Source organism: Pseudophryne corroboree, chromosome 6 (assembly GCF_028390025.1).
Source record: "Pseudophryne corroboree isolate aPseCor3 chromosome 6, aPseCor3.hap2, whole genome shotgun sequence".
In the NCBI taxonomy this organism is placed as follows: Eukaryota; Metazoa; Chordata; class Amphibia; order Anura; family Myobatrachidae; genus Pseudophryne; species Pseudophryne corroboree.
Window position 1 is genome coordinate 571,258,925 of NC_086449.1, and position 24,416 is coordinate 571,283,340.

General features: G+C 47.6%; 1 protein-coding gene and 1 long non-coding RNA gene across 2 annotated transcripts in view; one reads left to right on the plus strand and one right to left on the minus strand.

Moving 5' to 3' along the window:
• Window positions 1–24,416, plus strand: part of LOC134932951 (sodium-coupled monocarboxylate transporter 1-like) — a 168,688-nt gene that overhangs the window by 114,858 nt on the left and 29,414 nt on the right. The gene's annotated exons all lie outside the window — the stretch shown is intronic.
• The window catches only part of LOC134932952 (uncharacterized), an 88,354-nt gene that overhangs the window by 62,348 nt on the left and 1,590 nt on the right, over window positions 1–24,416 (minus strand). The window lies entirely within an intron of this gene.

The following is a 24,416-nucleotide window of genomic DNA, read 5'->3' on the forward strand; positions in this document are numbered from 1 at the left end:
TGCCGTGTCGGGCACCCAGGACCAAAAGTCCTCCCCTGCCTCTACCAAGTCCACCGCATGACGTTGGGGCTTCCCTGGGGGAGTCCGGACCGGTGGGGGGGCGTCTCCGAGTCTTCAGTCAGGTCTGGATTCAATCAGGCCTCGATCCTTGGGTCCTAGAGATTGTATCTCAGGGATACAAGCTGGAGTTTCGGGAGGTGCCCCCTCACCGGTTTTTCGTTTCGCCCTTACCAGCGTCTCTTCCAGACAGGGAGCTGGTGCTGGCAGCGATACAAAAATTGTGTCAACAGAGGGTCATTGTTCCCGTTCCCCCGTCACAACGGGGGGAGGGGTTCTACTCGAGCCTATTTGTTGTGCCGAAACCGGACGGTTCGGTCAGACCGATTCTGAATCTAAAATCTCTCAATCCATACTTGAAAGTTTTCAAGTTCAAGATGGAATCTCTTCGAGCTGTGATTTCCAGCCAGAAGGGGGGGATTGTATGGCGTCAGTCGACATAAAGGATGCCTACTTACACGTCCCGATATTTCCTTCGCATCAGGCCTTCCTCAGGTTTGCGATACAGGATTCTCATTACCAATTTCAGACGTTGCCGTTTGGTCTTTCCACGGCCCCGAAGGTTTTCACCAAGGTCATGGCAGAAATTATGGTTCTCCTTCGCAAGCAGTGGGTTACCTTTATCCCGTACTTGGACGATCTCCTGATAAAGGCGAGGTCCAAGGAAAGGTTGCTAAGGAGTGTAGATTTGGTGCTGTCGGTGCTACGACAGCACGTTGGGTGCTAAATTTGCCAAAATCTCAGTTGATTCCGACCACCCGGCTGTCTTTTCTGGGCATGATTCTGGACACGGAGGTACAGAGTTTTTCTTCCACAGGAAAAGGCTCTAGAACTGCAGTCGATGGTCAGGGAACTCCTGAGGCCGAAGACTGTGTCCATCCATCAATGTACGCGGGTTCTGGGAAAGATGGTTGCGGCGTACGAAGCCATTCCGTTCGGCAGGTTTCATGCCCGGGTGTTTCAATGGGACTTGCTGAGCAAATGGTCCGGGTCTCACCTGCACATGCACCGGAAGATAAGTCTATCTCCCAGAGCCAGAATCTCCCTACTGTGGTGGCTACAAGGGTCTCACCTCCTAGAGGGACGCCGGTTCGGTATACTGGACTGGGTACTTCTGACAACAGATGCAAGTCTCCGGGGCTGGGGTGCAGTCACCCGAGGCAGGAACTTCCAGGGGAGATGGTCGCTCCAGGAAGCGGGTCTCCACATAAATGTTCTCGAGTTAAAAGCCATTTACAACGGCCTGCTACAGGCAAGAAGCCTTCTTCAGGGTCGATCTGTCCTGGTACAGTCAGACAACATCACAGCGGTGGCGCATATCAACCGTCAAGGCGGCACAAGGAGCAGAGCGGCAATGGCGGAGGCCACAAGAATCACGTGAGCGCTCTGGCTGCGGTTTTCCTTCCGGGAGTAGATAACTGGGAAGCAGACTTCCTCAGCAGACACGATCTCCATCCGGGAGAGTGGGCTCTTCATCAAGAGGCGTTTGCAGAAGTGACAAAGCGTTGGGGACTCCCTCTGATAGACATGATGGCGTCTCGTCTCAACAAGAAGCTCCTGAGGTATTGTTCCAGGTCAAGGGACCCCCAAGCCAGTGCGGTGGATGCCCTGGTGTCTCCGTGGGTGTTCAAGTCGATGTATGTGTTCCCTCCACTTCCTCTCATTCCAAAGGTACTGGGGATCATTCAGCGAGCAAGGGTTCAGGCAATTCTCGTAGTTCCAGATTGGCCAAGAAGGGCCTGGTATCCGGATCTTCAGGAATTACTTGTGGAAGATCCTTGGCCGCTTCCTCTAAGAGAGGACCTGTTGTTGCAGGGTCAATGCGTGTTTCCAGACTTACCGCGGCTGCGTTTGACGGCATGGAAGTTGAGCGCCAGATCTTAGCTCGTAAAGGTATTCCCGGTGAGGTCATTCCTACTCTCCTCAAGGCTAGGAAAGAGGTTACGACGAAGCATTATCACCGTATTTGGAAGTAGTATGTTTCTTGGTGTGAGATTAAAAGGGCTCCTGCGGAAGAATTTAATTTGGGGCGTTTTCTCCACTTTTTGCAGGCTGGTGTGGATGCAGGCCTGAGGTTGGGCTCCATCAAGGTGCAGATTTCGGCATTGTCTATTTTCTTTCAAAGGGAATTGGCTGCCCTCCCAGAGGTTCAGACGTTTGTGAAAGGAGTTTTGCATATCAATCCTCCGTTTGTGCCTCCTGTGGCCCCATGGGATCTTAATGTGGTCTTGCAGTTTCTCATGTCTTCCTGGTTTGAGCCTTTGCGTAAGGTTGAGTTGAAGTTTCTCACCTGGAAGGTAGTCATGCTGTTGGCGCTGGCATCTGCCAGGCGAGTGTCTGAGTTGGCGGCCTTATCTCATAAGAGCCCGTACTTGATCTTTCATTCAGATAGGGCAGAATTGAGGACTCGTCAACAATTGTTACCAAAGGTGGTGTCTTCCTTTTACATTAACCAACCTATTGTGGTACCGGTGGCTAGGGATGCTGTGGCAGTTCCAAGGTCTCTGGATGTAGTGAGGGCTTTGAAGATCTACGTCGCCCGTACGGCTGTTGCCAGGAAAACTGAGGCGCTGTTTGTCCTGTATGCTTCCAACAAGATTGGTCATCCTGCTTCAAAACAGACTATTGCACGCTGGATTTGTAGTACGATTCAGCAGGCTCATTCTTCGGCCGGGTTACCGGTGCCGAAGTCAGTAAAAGCTCATTCTACCAGGAAAGTGGGCTCGTCTTGAGCGGCTGCCCGGGGCGTCTTGGCTTTACAGCTTTGCCGAGCAGCTACCTGGTCAGGTTCAAACACTTTTGCTAAGTTCTTTAAATTTGATACCCTGTATGATGAGGACCTTGCGTTTGCTCAGTCGGTGCTGCAGAGTCGTCCGCCCTCTCCCGCCCGGTCTGGAGCTTTGGTATAAGCCCCATGGTCCTTTTGGAGTCCCCAGCATCCTCTAGGACGTAAGAGAAAATAGGATTTTGGTACTTACCGGTAAATCCTTTTCTCCTAGTCCGTAGAGGATGCTGGGCGCTCGTCCCAGTGCGGACTGTTTCTTGCAGTGTTCTCTTGTGGGTTCACTTAGTTTATACACGGGTTGTGTATTTCTGGTTTCAGCTTGTTGCTGTTGTTTTTTCAATTTTAAACGTATGAGCGCACATATATTCAGAGGTGGTTAATTAGGCTGCTGGTTTGGTAAATAAAATATATTTATTAAAAAAGAACAACAGACTAAATAAACATTTACAGATTAAAAAACATCATACTGGAAATCGCAGAATAAATTATATCATACTTGAAATCACTGAATGAAATTATATGGATACCCCCGCTCTAGCCAATTGGACTTATGTGATTATTTTAGAGCATGCATGCTTATATGATTAGCTGGTTAGTTGGACCAGTATTCAGTCCTCAAATACAGTCCTGATTATTAGTAGCTGTTAATCCCTCCAGGGATTTTTTGGTTAAACAAAAATGAAATAGAGATTGTCCCTGGGTATATGATAACGACACAGTCCTTTTGAATAAAGAAACTTTCCTCAGATGATGTTAATGTGCCAATTTACACTATTTAGTGTGATGTTGGAAGATTACATAACCAATTGGTGACCCGTCGTGGCACTCATAAGGGCAATGCTTACCCTCCACTCTGCGGCGGTACTGGTGTCCACGGCTGGGCTAAGGCACTCTGAGGCTGAGAAGTTTCTTGTCCAGCCGAAGCGGTAACACGCTGCACGCGTGTAGTGTATCTGGGAGCGCTTGGCCGCGCGTCGCGGCTTCCGGGTTGCACAGAGCTTCCGGCTTGCGATGCGCTCCACCTGCGTTCCACTTGACGTCGTTAGGTCACCTGACGCGTTTCTCCGCCTTTTGTGGGTGGCGGTTTCTTCAGAGGTTTAGAGGTCTTGGTGTACGTTCTCTATTTATCCCCCTCAGGGATGTTCCCCATTGGTCACACAATTAATGATCATTATTGATGGCATCTGTATCGTCCTTTTACCAGCCATTTCCAGTTATTTATACCACTATTATGCATACATAAAAGTACAAATATATTTCCTTTTTTCAAAAGACAGAATTAGTATAAATGAACATAGACATGAACATAAACATAAAAATTATCCCTCATGACCACAATGAGGTGTTCTAATGTGCAAATAGCATTCAATTATGTATATATATATACCTAATTAAAATTCAATGAAGAGCAGATGTTTTTTTGTGTATATATGAAACACTACTTAGTATTAGAGAGAGATATATATAATATTTAGACCCAATTGGTTGATGGAATATATATCTCTTTTCAACCAATTTCATGTCTGAGGTATAGCCCCATATATAGAGGGAAGGAAACGTATGATGTACATATATTAATATGAGAAGACATACAAAAATAGTCAAAAAATTAAAAATGCATAATAAAATACAGATGTTTCTGATTTAAAATTCTTCTTAGAAGATAATATGCATATAAAAAAAGGAAGAGGGAAAAAAGGAAGAGGAAAAAAAAAAGAGAAGAGAAAGGGGGAGATATAGTATTTTTACAGATGTAAACCTGTGAAAGAGATTTGTACAAAGATCTCTTTGTCTCACTCTAAGGCAAGGGAATTATGTTGACTGAGTGATATTATGCTACAAGTATATGTTGTACCCGGAAACGTTTTGCCATATTATCTTCTAAGAAGAATTTTAAATCAGAAACATCTGTATTTTATTATGTATTTTTAATTTTTTGACTATTTTTGTATGTCTTCTCATATTAATATATGTACATCATACGTTTCCTTCCCTCTATATATGGGGCTATACCTCAGACATGAAATTGGTTGAAAAGAGATATATATTCCATCAACCAATTGGGTCTAAATATTATATATATCTCTCTCTAATACTAAGTAGTGTTTCATATATACACAAAAAAACATCTGCTCTTCATTGAATTTTAATTAGGTATATATATATACATAATTGAATGCTATTTGCACATTAGAACACCTCATTGTGGTCATGAGGGATAATTTTTATGTTTATGTTCATGTCTATGTTCATTTATACTAATTCTGTCTTTTGAAAAAAGGAAATATATTTGTACTTTTATGTATGCATAATAGTGGTATAAATAACTGGAAATGGCTGGTAAAAGGACGATACAGATGCCATCAATAATGATCATTAATTGTGTGACCAATGGGGAACATCCCTGAGGGGGATAAATAGAGAACGTACACCAAGACCTCTAATCCTCTGAAGAAACCGCCACCCACAAAAGGCGGAGAAACGCGTCAGGTGACCTAACGACGTCAAGTGGAACGCAGGTGGAGCGCATCGCAAGCCGGAAGCTCTGTGCAACCCGGAAGCCGCGACGCGCGGCCAAGCGCTCCCAGATACACTACACGCGTGCAGCGTGTTACCGCTTCGGCTGGACAAGAAACTTCTCAGCCTCAGAGTGCCTTAGCCCAGCCGTGGACACCAGTACCGCCGCAGAGTGGAGGGTAAGCATTGCCCTTATGAGTGCCACGACGGGTCACCAATTGGTTATGTAATCTTCCAACATCACACTAAATAGTGTAAATTGGCACATTAACATCATCTGAGGAAAGTTTCTTTATTCAAAAGGACTGTGTCGTTATCATATACCCAGGGACAATCTCTATTTCATTTTTGTTTAACCAAAAAATCCCTGGAGGGATTAACAGCTACTAATAATCAGGACTGTATTTGAGGACTGAATACTGGTCCAACTAACCAGCTAATCATATAAGCATGCATGCTCTAAAATAATCACATAAGTCCAATTGGCTAGAGCGGGGGTATCCATATAATTTCATTCAGTGATTTCAAGTATGATATAATTTATTCTGCGATTTCCAGTATGATGTTTTTTAATCTGTAAATGTTTATTTAGTCTGTTGTTCTTTTTTAATAAATATATTTTATTTACCAAACCAGCAGCCTAATTAACCACCTCTGAATATATGTGCGCTCATACGTTTAAAATTGGTGTTTAGGGACAGGTCCCTTTGTTCAGGAGGACTCCCAGATCCTCCTTGTGTGAGCTGCAACTAAATATTTAAATTGACAGTACAAATCTAGAGCCCAGTATATATTACCTATAGTCTGTTGTTTTTTCATACTGTTATCTGGTTTACTGTTACTCCGGTTGTACGGTATGGTTGTGGTGTGGGCTGGTATGTTTGTAGCCCTTAGTTTACACAAAAATCCTTTCCTCGAAATGTCCGTCTCTCCTGGGCACAGTTCCTATAAATGAGGTCTGGAGGAGGGGCATAGAGGGAGGAGCCAGTTCACACCCAGTCTTAAGTCTTTTCAGTGTGCCCAAGCTCCTGCGGATCCCGTCTATACCCCATGGTCCTTTTGGAGTCCCCAGCATCCTCTACGGACTAGGAGAAAAGGATTTACCGGTAAGTACCAAAATCCTATTTTTTGTCATATATGTGAAAAATCAGTGTGATTATAGCAAAACTGATGTCCTACTCTGAATCAGCACCACAAAGTTACCCCAAAATCACTCTTATATGATTGACAATAAAAGGAGTGTTGATCATAATGGTTGCTTTTGTAATAAATAAGTGTATTGTGCCGCCTCTTTTATTCTGTGGCCTGACGAAACAGCTAGCAGTTTGGCCATTTGATAAAGGCAATAAAAGTAAATCCAGCTGTTTGGTAGTCCAATGTGTGGTGGATTCAAATCGCCACCAAACACTATTTATAGTAAATTTTTCCCTTTGCATCTATGAATCATGAAATATGATATTCAAACTATAATGTTCTTTACTATGCACATTGTTAAATCTGATCGCATCACTGCCACACTATGTAAAAAAATACAAGTTTATAATAATACTTAACTTTTCATTTGGCCATAATACATGATATATACAATCCTTCTGACCAAGAGCCCGATATAAATCATTTAAAAGTTAACTCCAGTTAACTACTGGTGATGCAGCTGGAGCACCACTAGAGACTAGGGAAGCCAATCCTGGGTCATTTTTTCAATCCCGGGTATCGGGATTGAAAAATGGCCAATCCCGGGACTCCCAGGAGACCCGGGATTGGCTTTTAGCTATGTGGCCGCCTTCTTGCCCCACCCCGCCCCGCACACATAACTCACCATATACGGGCGGATGTGGAACATCCTCTGATCGCTGCTGGCGGCTCCCAGCAGCGGCTGACGGAGGTCACGCTGTGCTGGGGAGCCGGAACAAGGAAGCCGGGCAGCGTCTGAGCATCCTGTGGACGCTCAATGCTGATCCCTCAATCCCCGGTATTGGAGCTTCCAATCCCAGGATTGAATCCCTGGCCATCTTTGGCCCTAAATCCTGGGATCCCGCCGATCCCGGGATTGGCCACCATACTAGAGACTAAGGGGGGCGTGTACTAAATAGTGATAAAAGTGGAGAAGTGACCCAGTGAAGTTGCCCAAGGCAACCAATCAGCATTGATGTAACATTTCTAATTTGCATACTTTAAAAGTATACAGAGCAGCTGATTGGTTGCCATGGGCAACTTCTCCACTTTTATCACTGCTTAGTATATGTCCCCCTTAGGGTACTGTCACCAGGTGGACATGGACTCACACTAGGAGTCTCACAAGTGCTCACTGAGCTGACTGAAATTGTGCCACCAGCTAGCCTGTGTGAATCGTGAACCTAGTAGGGATGGCCATCGACCATCGATAATGAGAAACCATTGCTGGAGGATCACATAGTTTCTCCCTCTTGATGGTAGTCGTGGGCTGGATGTTGTTTTTCAGGCTTGCACTGCAGCACAGAGCAACAAGGCTCTCAGCAAGTAGCCCTCCCACGGCCCTGGTTCACTCACATAGGGGAGCAGAGTGAGAGTGCTGGGAAGGATGTCTGAGGCAAGCCACCCCCCCCCCCCCCCCCCCCTTGTTCTAGCTGCAGTCAGTGCACTGCTGACTTGACAGACTCAGCTGTTAGTCAGTAGCCACTGACTTCTTCATAGACAAGCAGTCTGGCACTTGGCTGAACTAAAGTTAGAAGTCACTAAGTTAGATTTTGTGACAAAGATAAAACTCCACTGCCATTGAGTGAGCTAAGAACATTTCTCTGACACAGCATCTGAGGATTTTTATCGAAGAATATTGACATAGGGACTGTCAATATTCTTAAATCAACTGTGTCTGATGGTGGGTTTAAAAAAATAATAATCTTCTTAGTTATCTGTGTACAGTTTGTTAATAACCAACTGCCCTGTCACCAGTGTCTCCTTTATATCCTAAAAGGAATACAAATACTAACGCTCCTGCGTCATCTCTTAGCTATACCATCTCCTCCCTGCATCATCTCTTAGCCACATCATCATCTACTGGCTGCGTCTCACAGCCACACCATCATCTCCTGCCTGCGTCTCTCATCCACACCATCATCATCTCCGTGTGTTGTCTCTCAGCCACACCATCACCTCCTCCCTGCATCATCTCTCAGCCACACCATCATCTGCTCCCTACGGCATCTCTCAGCCACACCATCATCTCCTCCCTGCGAGTCTCTCAGCCATACCATCATCTCCTCCCTGTGTTGCCTCACATCATCTCCTGTCTGCAACTCTGTTACACCACCAACTCCCTCTTGCATCTCTCTGTGTTGCCATACCATCATCTCCCATCTGCAACTCTCAGCCACACCATCATCTTCTGCCTGCATCTCTCTGCCACGCCATCATCTCCTCCCTAAATCATCTTTTATCCACACCATCATCTTCACCTTGTGTCGTCTCTCAGCCACACCATCATCTCCTGCCTGCATCTATCTGCCACACCATCATCTCCTGTCTGCATCTCTCTGCCACACCATAATGTCCTGCCTGTGTTTCTCTGCCACACCATCATCTCCCACCTGTTTCTTTCACCATCCTCCTCACTTTGTGTCTCTCAGCCTTCCCCTTCACTCTGTGTCTCTCAGCCTTCTCCTTCACTCTGTGTCTCTCATCCTGTGCCCCCTTCACTCTGTGTCTCTCAGACTCCCCCCTTCACTCTTTGTCTTTCAGCCTTCCCCTTAACTCTCTGTCTCTCAGCCTCCCCTTCACTCTGTATCTCTCAGCCTCCCCCCTTTACTCTGTGTTCCTCAGCCTCCCCCTTCACTGTCTCTCAGCCTTCCCATCCCTTCATTCTGTGTCAAACAGCCTCCCCACTCCCTTCATTCTGTCTCTCAGCCACCCCCTCTCTTAACTCTTTAACAGTCCCCCTTCATTCTGTGTCTCTCATCCTCCCCCTCTTCATTCTGTGTCTCGCATCTTCCTCCTGTTCATTCTGTGTCTCTCGCCTCCCCCTGTCTTCTGGCAGCCACTCTTACATCTGCTTTCTGTCTGTATGAGCCAGTGGACGGTGAGGCCATGCATGCACTGCAGGAATGCTCTTTTTAACAGCAGGATAGGGAGGGCCATCTTTTCATATGGGCTCAATGGGCACTTGCCCAAGGGCCCCAGAAGTATAAGGGTCCTAGGCTGATAGCTGAGGCCCCCTTTTTTCCAGGGGTACCAGATGTTTGAAAATCGGCACTGGGGAACCAGAGATATTCGATGTCAAAGCAGTGGTCCCCATCCAAGCCTGTTAATTGCTCTTTACAGCCAGATATCTTGGGTTCTGTCCGACTTCGAGTTTTTCTGAGGGTATACTCCAAAATCTGGGATCCTCTCCTTTCAGTGGATACTGGCAGCATGTCTCTACTGTGTCCAGAACCAGAGATATCAGCCTTCAAGCAGCTGGTCCCTGCTCCAGCTCCACACGCCTGGTATGCAGTTTTATATTTTCATCTGTGGATAGCTCTGGCTCCTGAACTCTTATCCCCATGTCCCCAGTACCTCCTGCAAGGTAGAACTCTCTATTTTTTTTATTCCATTCAAAGCTAAGAAATCTATTTCCAGGAACTAGAGATATCTGCAATCGAGCAAGCTGACCTCCCACCAGAAAATGATGAATATTAAGCCCATTCCACTATTCACCCCACAATACATCTTAAACACCCACTACCACACTGGAAGTCATGTACCAGGGCCCCTTCATTCAGCACAATGCACACTTCTACTGTTTAGTGTTCTCCCTCCTGCCCCATCTGTGCAGTAACAGAGTAATTAGCAGAAATTACTGCTCCAGGTCCTACAAGCAGAGTGGAAGATAGAACACCCCCTACCGCCAGCGGGACATCAAAGCTGCTGCTGATAGCACCCCCCACCCCTACCGCTGGAGGATGGGTTAGGGCCCCAGTGCATTGCTGTGCCCAGGGGCCTACACTGCTGTTAAGATGGCCCAGAGGATAGGGAGAGTGACGTGATGACGGCATCGCACTCCCGGCTGCCTGTCCCCTGGCTTATAGGGGGAGCTGTGACACCACCAAGCACTGGATTTGCTCGGCGATGCAGTATTAACTAATATTGGCTGCAAGGTGGTTGGATGGTACAGCATACCAACTACCAATTTCTTAATGGTACACCATGCCAGCCCGTACCGCCATACTTACACCACTGCTAAATATTTAATATTTGTATTTGCCCAGAAAAGCAGCATGATGGGAGCTATGTTTGCATTTAATAGTTCTGTTATGAGCTGGCACCCAGCTGAAACTTTCCTGCGAGAAGCATAGTATAGTCCACTTGTATACTTGCACTAAATATCATTGAGTGTGTATATATATATATATATATATATATATATATATTAGTGCTGGGCAAGTTAACGCGTTAACTCCATAAGACAATAATGGCGATTAATATTTTTTACTGAGTTAACGCTTCTGCTGCTGCTGCGCCGGAAGCAGTAATTCATCTGACCCCCTGGATGGAGAAGCTGCTGGATGCCGCCGGAGAAGAGGAAGCCGCCAGCTGCCAAAATCTCTTGAGACTGAGACTCCGGTAAGCTTGTCCACAACACACATAGTTTAATGAAAAATAAAATTTGCGTAGGGTCCCCCCTCCTAAGCATAACCAGCCCCGGGCTCTTTGAGCCGGTCCTGGTTGTAAAAATACAGGGGAAAAATTGCGTAGGGTTCCCCCATATTTAAACAACCAGCACCGGGCTCTGTGCCTGGTCCTGGTTCCAAAAATACGAGGGACAAAAGATGTAGGGGTCCCCTGTATTTTTAAAACCAGCACCGGGCTCCACTAGCCAGAGAGATAATGCCACAGCCGGGGGACACTTTTATATAGGTCCCTGCGGCTGTGGCATTACCCCCCCCCAGCTAGTCACCCCTAGCCGGGGTTCCCTGGAGGAGTGGGAACCCCTTCAATCAAGGGGTCCCCCCTCCAGGCACTTGATTAAAATAAAAAAACGGAAACCTGATCCACGCGACTAAAGGGGTTCCATGTTTACACATGGAACCACTTTTCCCGAATGTCGGGACCCCCCGTGACTTCTGTCACTGAAGGTCCCTGTAGCCAATCAGGGAGCGCCACGTCATGGCGCTCTCCTGATTGGCTGTGCACTCCTGCCCTGTCAATCAGGACGAGCGCACTGCCTAGAATGGAGGGGAGCGCTCCTCCATTCTAGTCAATGATGGGAATTCTGTGATCTGCGGTAGACCGCGAGGTTAATTGGCGTCACTCTTGTGGGTGACCCCAATTAACTTTGCGGTCTACCGCAGACCGCAATGTTTCCATCATTGACTAGAATGGAGGAGCGCTCTCCTCCATTCTAGGCAGTGCGCTCGTCCTGATTGACAGGGCAGGAGTGCACAGCCAATCAAGAGAGCGCCATGACGTGGCGCTCCCTGATTGGCTACAGGGACCTTCAGTGACAAGTCACGGGGGGCCCCGACATTCGGTAAAAGGGGTTCCATGTGTAAACATGGAACCCCTTTAGTCGCGTGGATCGGGTTTCCGTGTTTTTATTTTAATCATGTCCGTGGATTACGTCAGAAAAGAAGAGGACCGATCTACACAGGATTATTTGTGAGTATATTTTTTTTTTACAGGTACCCTGTGGATTCTATTGGAGAAGAGGACCGAGGGGCTTCGTGTCAACAAAGGTAAGTATGTGTGTATGTAGGTGTGTATGTATGTAATAAAGTACTTTCACGATGTGTGCGTTGTGTTTTTTTGGGGGGTATTTTTTTGTAGTAGAACTACAGGTACCAGCGGGCCCGTTATTTCCCCGCATGCTGGTACTTGTGGTTCTCCAAGTACCAGCTTGCGGGGAGGCTTGCTGGGACTTGTAGTTCTACCACAAAAAACAATATTCTATTTTTTACACAAAGGCTATCAGCCTCCCATCCACCACCCACGGATGGGGGGACAGCCTCGGGCTTCACCCCTGGCCATTGGTTGCCTGGAAGGAGGGGACCCCTTGATTGAAGGGGTTCCCACTCCTCCAGGGAACCCCGGCCAGTGGTTACTAGTTGGGGGGGTAATGCCACGGCCGCAGGGACCTATATAAAAGTGTCCCCCGGCTGTGGCATTATCTCTCTGGCTAGTGGAGCCCAGTGCTGGTTTTAAAAATACGGGGACCCCTACATCTTTTGTCCCCTGTATTTTTGGAACCAGGACCAGATGCAGAGCCCGGTGCTGGTTGTTTAAATATGGGGGAACCCCTGTGCTTTTTCCCCCCTGTATTTTTACAGCCAGGACCGGCTCAAAGAGCCCGAGGCTGGTTATACATAGGAGGGGGGACCTCACACAATTTTTTTTTCTGTTTTTAAATGCTACTGTGTAAAGTGAAAACTGCAAACCAAATGTTATTGCACTGTTGTTCATATAGAAGTACTAAATGTGCGCAATACACCACTTTTGAATTCATTATTGACTTTAGTGCCTAACAATACGATTAATCGCTATTAATCGCAGAAAATCCTGCAATGAATCGCAATTAGAAATTTTAATCGTTGCCCAGCACTAATATATATATCACCTGTTTGTAATGTTGCCACTCTAGTCGTGTACAATACTGTATATTAAACCTCCATGCACTTATACCCTTTTAATTAGGATACAAAGTAGATACTGCGGACAGTGCAGACAGAATGTAAACAACTAACAGATTTCTTGACAGAGATAATACCCGCCATCAGACTCTGTTGATTTAAGAATATTAACAGTCCCTGTGTCAGTATTCTGATACTGTATAAAAATCCTCAGAGTCTCCTTGGAGAAATGCTATCAGCTCGCTCAATGGCAGTGGATGTCAAAAAATCTGAGTACTGAGTACTTTAATTTATTGAAGTCGCACTGTTTTCTTCTGTGATCTGATGTAGTGAATTATGGCAACAATCGTCTTCTGTCATTTATCTAACACAGCCAGTAAAATAATACTTACAGGCTGATTGGTTGCTATGGGCAACTTCACTTTATCTGTCTCCAATATTTGATAAATCTCCTCCATAATCTTTACTCATAAATTATATATTGAAGAAGATATGCACTTTAGTAATTATTAACATACTTTAAAGAAGCAGATAAATAAATTACCAAGGTAATTAATCTGGCGCTGATTGTGAGCTGTTTTTACAGTGTGCAGCTAAAATAAAAGGATAGTTAGTCCCAATAGTAGAACAGAAAAATATATAAAAAATCAGGCGCTATAGAGCTGGATATCAGATGGAATAAAATTATCACATTTATTCATTCAATATACACAAATAACTCGCTGCAACGAACAATAATATTTAAAAACATACAATTCATTCTAAAAGCAAAGGTATATATATATATATATATATATATATATATATATATATATATATATAAAGGGCATATAAGGCACTGCTAGAATCATTAATAGTATGAATTACAATGCATGAGCCGGGTTTTTGAATATGCAAAGTTCATCCATAGAAAGGCCACAGTCCTGGGAAATGATGATAGCAACAATGGTATTTACCCACTTGCAGTGGAAAGAATGACCTCTTGTAGCTTGAGTCTGGACCCAAAGTAAGTCCTATTTAAAGCTCTGGTCGTGAAACTTGTATCCAAAGTGCAGCTGGAATTCCAATAATGGACATCTAGGCTCCTTTCTTGGAAAGTACAGTAACAACAGCAATGCCCTGCTCCTCCACCAACGCGTTTCGCTGTATGCTACAGGTTTGTCAAGGTGATGAAGCTTAGTGCCATAGTGCTCATTTTTATAGCAGTGCTAATTAGCCCATACACAGAGGCGGAACTACCGCCTGTGCAAGCAGTGCCTTGCACTGGGGCCCACCGCTGTCAAGGGGCCCACAGCCAGCGGCAGTTCACCTCTTCAGTGACATGCCGCTGGCTTTGGGCCCTTTGACAACGGTGGGCCCCTCTCCCCCTCCATCCTCCTTACTCCGATCGGCCAGCCCGGTACACTTAGTGATTGGTGTGCGATGTAAGAGCCCGGGTCCCCATAGGCTGCAGTGAGCCGGCCCCCTGGATGCTGTCAAGGCTCAGGACGACCCTCCTCCCCCAGCTCTCAATCTCGCGCTCTCTCCTGCGCAGGACAGTGATCACAGGCTGCTGCGGGTAACAATAGGTGGATGGGAGGCGGCGGAGCGCTGCTCACACACCAGGAGAAGGAGGGGGGGACCCGGCCACAGCCACCATGAAAGCGGCGCTGGACCTGAAGCCCACACTCACCATCATCAAGACGGAGAAGGCGGAGTATGAGTCCTACTCATGTGCCGGTGAGTGGGCGCTGACGCTGGGGGTAATAGATGGGCAGAATGGCTGGCAGCAGGGCGCCCCAGGCGCGGTGACTGCTCCTGGCCTAATCTGATACATTGTAACAATTTCTGCTATAGTTTAACTCTTCATTTCCCACCGTCCTAGACATTAACAGGGCTGCCCCGGGCAGAGTGCATGGGAAGGGAGCGCTTGGTCCCTGGGAGGGCAGTTGGTACAAGTATTGCCCCAGGGGGGCAGAAACTTGCTCCTTGTATCACCAGTGTTTGGGGGCTTCCTTACACTGACATGCCAGTCATGCTGCTCTGTCTGTACTGGTGACTTACACAACTGTAAGTGATGCTGGAAGGGAGAAGGGAAGGGAAGAGCATTATAGTGCTGGCGGGCTATTGCCGGGCATGTGTATTTGGCAATGTGGGGGCATATCTGGCACTATGAGGGCATATCTGGCACCAGGGGGAATATGTGTATCTGGCACTGTGGGGGCATATCTAGCACTGTTGGGTCATGTGTATCTGGCAATGTGGGGGCATATGTGTATCTGGCACCGTGGGGGCATATCTAGCACCATGGGGGCATATCTAGCACTGTGCGGGCATATCTGGCACTGTGGGGGTATATGTGTATCTAGCACTGCACTATTTGGGTCATATGTGTATTACGCCCCCATTTTCATTGGCCACGCCCCATGTGGCATGTGGCCATACCAATGTTTTGCCGTGCGCGTGCCAAAAGCGCGCGCGCACACAGTACAACTAAAAAAAAATTCTACTTGCCCCACTGTGTGTATGTGTGTATGTATATATATATATATATATATATATATATATATACACATATTATACAGGAGCATGCAAGGAATCTTTAATTTGGAGTTGGGGGGTGGATTTGGACGGGATGGGAGGGGGGCCCAAAGCATTTTGTTGCACCTGGGCCCACCGCTCGCTAGTTCCGCCACTGCCCATACAGTAGGTTACAGGTGATGTTTCATCTATACATTCAATATACAATTAAAACCATAATGAATCCAGCTCTATGTAAAAATGATAGACACAATATTTAGAATGTTACATCTTAATATGTATTTTTCTTAGCCCGAATGTTTAAAGAGATATAATCTTATAATTCAATGGCAGTTCCGGTATAGTTACCGAAAAAGTATTAAAATTTGAAGTAGCTATTACAGAAATTAAATCTAAAAAATGAAAACGGGATATGGATGATTATAATAATGGTCAAATTCGGTCCAATAGGAACAAACATACAAATTATGTAGATAATCATAAGGAGAGCCTCAGAAAAAGTAACATCAATCAAAGTTGGGAAAAACCATCTAAGACCCCAAATTACAATACATGGCAGAAAGAGGAACCTAGGGTTCCCACTGTCCCCATTCATGAAAGAAAAGACTCCCAGATGGGAGCATGTCCCAAGGAGAGCTATCATAAAGAACAGAAAGATCAAAGGAATACACATGATTTTTAGACAGACACGATGGCCAGACCAGGGATTAAATGTAGGCAATAAGAAAAAGACAAGATTACACACCAGAAAGAAACAGAAACTCAAGTATAGAGGACGACGGGGAGGCAGAAATGAGAAATACAGGAGATTAAGGGCTAGGAATATAAAAAACAATGCAAAAAGTATTTTTAGTTTCTGCTGCGGGGTACACTGGGCTCCACAAGTCTGGACAATGGGGTGTAGAGTAGGATCTTGATCCGGGGCACCAACAGGCTCAAAGCTTTGACTGTTCCCAGAATGCACAGCGCCGCCTCCTATATCAGCCCGCCTCCCAGCACAGGAGCTCAGTTTGTCAGTTGGTGCTGCAGTAAGCAGGCACTTAACAGAGGGGCTGCTCCAAGCAGCCCTGAGAAAAGCTTTTTATGAGGTAAAAAGTGAAGACTTCAAGGGCAGCAGCGGTGGTAAATGTCTTGTGACATTCACTGCTGCAGCTCCAGCTCTCCCCAGCGGCGCTGTACACTCCCAAGCCCTGGTTGCCGGGTACCTACAGCGGAGGCTCCGGTTTTCTTCATGTTAGACACACATGGCTGGGGCTCTCCAGGATCGCGTGGCCGCGCTTCGGGAGGTGGTAAGTGGGTCCCGCTCGCGAGACCCGGTCTTTATCGCGATCCGGCGCGGTCAGTGGGAGGCGGGCCGCGCGCGCTGGCGGTGGACACTGTGGATACAGGCGATCCCACTAGATCACCAGGGCATGGGCGCAGGTCAGGTTTTCTCTTAAAACCGATTTTAATATCGCCCACAGTACCCGGTGGTTTTGCCAGCAAGGGGGATAAGGCTTAGACCTGAAGCCCCTCCCCCAGGCCCAGGGCGCCATTTCCAACAAGTGTTCCCGCCCTGAAGCTGCATCTCTGTCTTTTCCTCACTCCCTGTCAGTGTCTGCGGCGCCATTACTCCTCAGCTCACTGTTCCTGGGACTGCTTGGGCAAATCCTCCTCTGTAAAGCCGCCTGGTTGTCAGCGCTGTGCCTTTACATGACACTTAAGTATTCTACCTGCCTTTTTAGTCAGTGTTAGTGAGAAAGTGCATTTAGTCAGGGGTTTATAGTACAATTACCCTGTGATATACATCCAGTTTCTTACTGTGTAGTGTTATATCTATTGACTATATAGCTGTGTAAGCTAGTCCAGTGCAGCATTATTGTCTGTAATAACCTCTGCATTGTACAAACTGTGACTATTTGTGTGTGCATTGATAGCTGAGTGGTGTCCATCTTGTGTCTTTCACTCAACTTGCTATCCCTATATTCTATAACCTGAGGGGGCTTGGTGCGTCAGGTGTTATTTAATATAGGATTTTCACAAAGATATACTGTATTACGTATTTTTCTCTGTGATTTAGGGGGTCATTCCGAGTTGTTCGCTCGTTGCCGATTTTCGCAACGGAGCGATTAAGGCAAAAATGCACATGCGCATGGTTCGCAGTGCGCATGCGGTTAGTATTTTAACTCAAAACTTAGTAGATTTACTCACGCTCGAACGAAGATTTTTCATCGTTGAAGTGATCGTAGTGTGATTGACAGGAAGTGGGTGTTTCTGGGCGGAAACTGGCCGTTTTCCGGGAGTGTGCAGAAAAACGCAGGCGTGCCAGGGAAAAACGCGGGAGTGTCTGGAGAAACGGGGGGAGTGGCTGGCCAAACGCTGGGTGTGTGTGTGACGTCAAACCAGGAACGAAACTGATCGCTATTTGTGAGTAAGTCTCGAGCTACTCAGAAACTGCTAAGAAATTTCTTTTCGCAATTCTGCTAATCTTTCGTTCGCAATTCTGCTAAGCTAAGATACACTCCCAGAGGGCGGCGGCTTAGCGTGTGCAATGCTGCTAAAAGCAGCTAGCGAGCGATCAACTCGGAATCACCCCCTTAGTCACCATATCTCTCCTTTATCTCTGCTGGTGCTGACTACACTGCGCAGGGGTTTGAGTTTAGGGATATAGTGCTGCTAATAATTGTACTGTGTTACCTCATACTGCAAGTTATATCATGTCTGCTTCTGAGGGTAACGGTTCTGGGGCGGAACACACTGCTGGTGTTGCTGAAGCCACAGGCACATATGGGGAGAATATAGCAGCTGTGGGCTCTGGTTCTGGGGGCTCCTTGCCCCCCAGTGGGACTGTGGCAACGGAGGCACATACTGACCCTCCGTGGGCCGCTTTTCCACGCTTCTGCATATGCTAGTTCATAAACTAACACCCCCTATGGGACCCCCAATGCCGGTACAACCGTATGTGGTCCCTGCAGCTAACCTGCCGTGGGCGGACGATTTATCTGCTCAATTAAAGAAGTTGAACCAGTCCCTGACTACTAAAAAGTCTGACCATCGCTCGCCTAAGTCCAAGAGGTCCTCTAAGCGAGCGCTCGTCTCCTCACAATCCACTGCTGTCACTGACACCTCGTCTGATGAAGACAGCACATACACTGACCCCACAGGTTCTGACTCAGATACGGCTGATGGGGAGGGTAGTTCACATATGGATGTTCCTGATCTTTTGGAGGCTATTAAATTAATTCTGCAGATTACGGATGATCCCGAGCCATCCGTTCCTCCTAAGAAACCAGATAGGTTCAAGCGTCAGAAGGTGATTAAACAAATTTTACCTCACTCTGACCACCTAGTGGATATACGTCAGGAACCCTGGCAAAGCCCGGGTACGAAGTTTGTGCCTCAAAAGAAGATGCTGGCTCGCTATCCCCTCGCGCCAGAGCTGTCTAAGAATTGGGAAACGCCTCCTCCAGTAGACTCACATGTGGCTAGGATGGTGGTTGCCTCAGCTCTATCTGTCACTACCGTCACGTCTCTAAAAGAGCCTACGGATAAACGTGTAGAGGGTTGTCTAAAAGCGATTTACACCCTCACGGGTGCTGCACAAAGGCCCACTATTGCAGCTACATGGGCGGCAGAGGCTATTGAAGCATGGGCCTTGGAGTTAGAAGCTGAAATCTCCTCTGACCATGCTAGACAATGCTTGTCATATATTGTCACAGCTTCTCGCTATATTAAAGAGGCGGCTTCTGATGCCGGTATCCTAGCAGCCAAGGCCTCTACTACGTCAGTCCTGGCTCGCAGGATATTGTGGCTGAGATCCTGGTCTGTGGATCTGGACTCTAGAAAAACCCTGGAGGTACTCCCTTTCAAGGGGGATATTCTGTTTGGGGAGGACTTAAATAAGATAGTGACTGACTTGGCTACTGCCAAAACTGCCTGTCTGCCTAATACAGCTCCTTCTGTGTCGAAGGCCAAAGACACGTCCTTTCGCCCCTTTCGTCCTTCAGGTAAAGCAAAAGGTCAGGCGTACCATTAGCAGGCCCGCACTTCCAAACCTGGTAAGCCGAAGCCCAAAAGAGCCTGGGCTGCCCGTCAGCCAGCAGCCAAGACCAATAAGCTTGCCGCATGATGGGGCGGGCCTCCCCCTGGGGGATCCCAGGGTGGGGGGCGGGCTTCTAGGGTATACACAGGAATGGTTGAAGACCACTTCAGATGCCTGGGTACGGGAAGTCATCACTCGAGGTTATGCCATAGCCTTCAAAAACCGACCCCCTCATCGATTTTGCCAGACAGACGTCCCGTCGGACCAGACAAAGGCAAACACTCTGCATTCGGTGGTACAGACCCTCCTGGATACAGGAGTCGTAGTACAGGTGCCTCTTGCTCAGAGGGGCCGGGGGTACTATTCTCCGCTGTTTCCAGTCTCGAAACTGAATGGGTCCTCCCGGCCCATTCTCAACCTCAAGGCACTGAACAAGATTGTGAAGGTTTCCAAGTTCCGTATGGAAACCCTTCGCTCTGTAGTTCTGGCCTTGGAACCTGGGGACTACATGGTCTCCCTGGATATACAGGATGCTTACCTGCATATTCCTATAGCAGTGTCACATCAACAATACCTGAGGTTCGCTATTGGCAACCTCCATTACCAGTTTCGGGCGTTACCTTTTGGTTTAACAACGGCTCCGCGAGTCTTCACCAAAGTTATGGCAGTGATGACGGTGGTACTCCGCCGTCAAGGGGTCAGGATTCTGCTGTATCTGGACGACTTGTTAATCCTGGCAAATTCCCCAGATCTTCTCCTGCGTCATCTGGATATGACGGTCCGGTTTCTACAAGCCCACGGGTGGCTCATCAATTGGAAGAAATCCTCCCTGGTCTCTGCTCAGAGCATGATGCATCTGGGAGCGCTGTTGGACACTCACAACCAGAGGTTGTTCTTTTCTCAGGAGAAAGTCCTGAAACTTCAGGACAGGATTCGTTGCTTCCTTTCTCGTCCGCAAGTGTCGATACATTCGGCAATGCAGGTGCTGGGCCTCATGGTATCAGCATTCGACATGGTGGAGTATGCTCAATTCCATTCTCGCCCCCCTCCAGAAGCTGATTCTAGCCAAGTGGGACGGCCTGCCTCACCGGATCAGGTCTCAAATGATCTCTTTGACTCCGGAGGTCCGTCTGTCACTGCTCTGGTGGCTCCAGGACCGACAATTGTGCAGAGGCCGTCCCTTCTGGATATCCAACTGGGTCCTGTTGACGACAGATGCCAGTCTGAAAGGTTGGGGCGTGGTGCTGGAGCAGCACTCCTTGCAGGGTCGGTGGACCAAGGAGTAATCTCTCCTCTCGATCAACATTCTGGAATTGCGGGCGGTCTTCAATGCGTTGAACCTAGCCCAGCATTTGATTCAGAACCGTCCTGTTCAAGTACAGTCGGACAACGCCACCACAGCGGCTTACATAAATCATCAAGGCGGCACTCGAAGCCGTTTGGCAATGAAGGAAGCCTCACGGAATCTTCGTTGGGCAGAACGCCATCTACCGGCAATATCGGAAATATTCATTCCGGGAGTCCTGAATTGAGAATCGGACTTTCTCAGTCGTCAGGACGTGCATGCTGGCGAGTGGGGCCTCCATCCAGAAGTGTTTCAACTGCTCGTGGAAAGGTGGGGTCTTCCAGATGTGGATCTGATGGCGTCTCGACACAATCACAAGGTTCTGGTCTTCGGAGCAAGGACAAGGGATCCTCAAGCAGCATTTGTGGATGCGCTGGCAGTGCCGTGGAGGTTTCGGCTGCCGTACGTGTTCCCTCCGGTGTCACTCCTGCCCAGGGTAATTCGGAAGTTCAAGCAAGAAAAAGGAAATCTGCTTCTCATAGCTCCGGCGTGGCCCAGACGACACTGGTTCTCAGACCTGCAAGGCCTATCGTCAGAGCGTCCACTTCTACTTCCACAATGCCCAGACCTCCTCGTTCAGGGCCCCTGTGTCTACCAGGACCTAGCCCGGCTGTCTTTGACGGCATGGCTCTTGAAGCTTCCGTCTTAAGAGCTAAGGGTTTTTCTGAAGAGGTCATTAAAACTATGTTGCGGGCCCGGAAACCGGCCTCTGCTCAGATTTACCATCGGGTCTGGCATTCCTACTTTGTTTGGTGCGCATCTAACCTGTCACAACTGAGGGCCTGAGCTGACGGGAGGCAGCCTCAGTTGTAGGGGCTGAGATGTACCGGAACCTGGGAGGTTGTATCAGACCCCTGGACATGTAAGTAACATGAATAATAACTGCCCGAAGGCGTGACCACGACAACTTGGATAAAAGTCAATGATGTTTATTATGACAACTCCGCAACACAGCAGCAGTAAAAGAAAACGTAAAAGTCAGCAAATAATAAATACAGTTCCTGGGTACTACAGGATGGCAGGAGCCACAGGGCACTGGTAGTGTGAGATAGTTCTTATGATCTTCTAGATGGAAAGTCCTTACCAGGCCCGACTGTAGCAATGGAGATAACCCAGGATTGTGCCAGCTGGTGTTCCAGGAAAAGCTGGGTTGCTGAAGGTAAAACAGCTGCTGTGGATACTGGCTGGAACCAGACTGTTGTTAGCACGGAGTGGATACTGGCTGGAACCAGTTAAATAATAAATGAACTTGGGAGCGATGAAATATGAACTGAAATGTAGAACTTGAGAGCGGAGAAATAATAATACCGGTGGAGAGTGGTAAAGTGTAGAAAGGACACCGGCCCTTTAAGGGAAGCTGTACTCTGCTGGAAGCTGAGCTGGAAGCAGGTAATGTTGTAGCTGGAAACAGATGAATCCACAATGGATTGGAGAGTCAGGCTACACCGCAGGTGGAATGCTGGTGCGGGTCTCTATGGTGGAAGTCTTGAGACAGGAGCTGGAACCTGGAAGACAATCACAGGAGAGAGACAAACAGGAACTAGGTTTGACAACCAAAGCACTGACGCCTTCCTTGCTCAGGCACAGTGTATTTATACCTGCAGCAAGGAAGGGATTGGCTAGGCAATTATGCAGATTATCAATACTGAGAACAGATTGGTGGAAATGATCAGCTGACAGAATCCAAGATGGCTGCGCCCATGCAGACACTTGGAGGGAAGTTTGGTTTGTAATCCATGTGGTAATGAAAACAGTAATGGCGGCGCCGGCCACCGGAGACAGGAGGCGCCAGGCTGACAGATGCACATCCAACCACGCGGACACAGCGGAGGCCGCGGCTGACGTAATCGCCACTCAGACACTCTGCATGCAGAAGTTCAGGGACGGCGGCGGAGGCCGCGGGAGACGCCATGCCAGGTGTAATATGGCGTTTACTGTGACAGCGTCCCAGAGTGACAGGAGAGGATACAGGAATGTACACATCAGGATAACAGATGGGATCCGGACCTGGAGCGCTGAGCCAGCCTTAGGAGGCATCTGATGGGTAAGAAATGGCGTCCAGATACCCGGATCGTGACATAACCATTATGACGCTTCCAAGTTTAGTACAGCCAAACTTTTGGCTTTTCTACAGCAGGGCCTAGATTTAGGCCTGTGTCTGGCCTCCCTCAAGGTTCATATTTCTGCCTTGTCGGTGTGGTTTCAGAGAAAAATTGCGACTTTACCTGTTGTTCATACTTTCACTCGAGGTGTGTTGCGTATCCAACATCCCTATGTCCCGCCTGTGGCTCCTTGGGACTTGTCGGTGGTTTTGGAGGCGTTGCAGGAGCCTCCATTTGAACCTCTTGGTTCAGCTGACCTTAAGTGGCTTTCCCTTAAGGTGGTGTTCTTGCTGGCTATTGCCTCTGCTAGAAGAGTGTCGGATTTGGGTGCCTTGTCTTGTAGTTCCCCATATCTGATTTTTCACTGTGACCGGGCGGTTCTTAGGACTCGTCCCGGATATTTACCTAAGGTGGTTTATTCGTTCCACCTTAATCAGGAGATTGTGGTTCCAGCTTTTGTCTCTCCTGATTTGTCTCCCAAAGAGCGGTCTTTGGATGTGGTACGGGCTCTCCGTATCTATGTGAAGAGAACTGCTTCTATTCGAAAGTCTGATTCTCTCTTTGTTTTGTTTGGATTTCACAAACGTGGCTGGCCTGCTCACAAGCAGACCCTGGCCAGGTGGATTAGAATGGTGATTGCGCATGCTTATGTGAAGGCTGGTCTGTCAGCTCCTGTTCATATTACGGCCCATTCTACTCGGTCTGTTGGACCTTCTTGGGCGGCCCAACGTGGCGCGACCCTTGATCAATTGTGCAAGGCGGCTACGTGGTCCTCCAGGAACACGCTGATAAGGTTCTATGCCTTCGATACTGCCGCTTCCCAGGATGCTTCCTTTGGACGCCGGATTCTTGTGCCCGCTACAGTGCATCCCCTCCCATAAGGAACTGCTTTAGGACATCCCCATTGTCCAGACTTGTGGAGCCCAGTGTACCCTGCAGCAGAAAACGAGTTTTATGGTAAGACCTTACCCTTGTTAAAACTCTTTCTGCGAGGTACACTGGGCTCCACAAGGCGCCCACCCTGACGCACTTAGCTTCTTTGGGTTGATATGGCATTAGCCGCTGACACTTCTCTTGTCGTGAGAGTGTGGTGTATGTGGCTACTAACCGTTGTCGTCTCTTTTCCTGCTACTGCATTGGGCTGGTTAACTAAACTGAGCTCCTGTGCTGGGAGGCGGGGTGATATAGGAGGCGGCGCTGTGCATTCTGGGAACAGTCAAAGCTTTGAGCCTGTTGGTGCCTCGGATCAAGATCCTACTCTACACCCCATTGTCTAGACTTGTGGAGCCCAGTGTACCTCGCAGAAAGAGTTTTAACAAGGGTAAGTTCTTACCATAAAACTCGTTTTATCATCAAAAAATTTAACTGAACAATAAATCTCCCTTTTGTGTAAAGGGTTACATTTTTCTCCTTCAGAAACACCCAATCTGTTTGATCTGTATGTTGATTTAATCGTTTTGCAAAAAAATTAGATAAGTACCCGATCAAT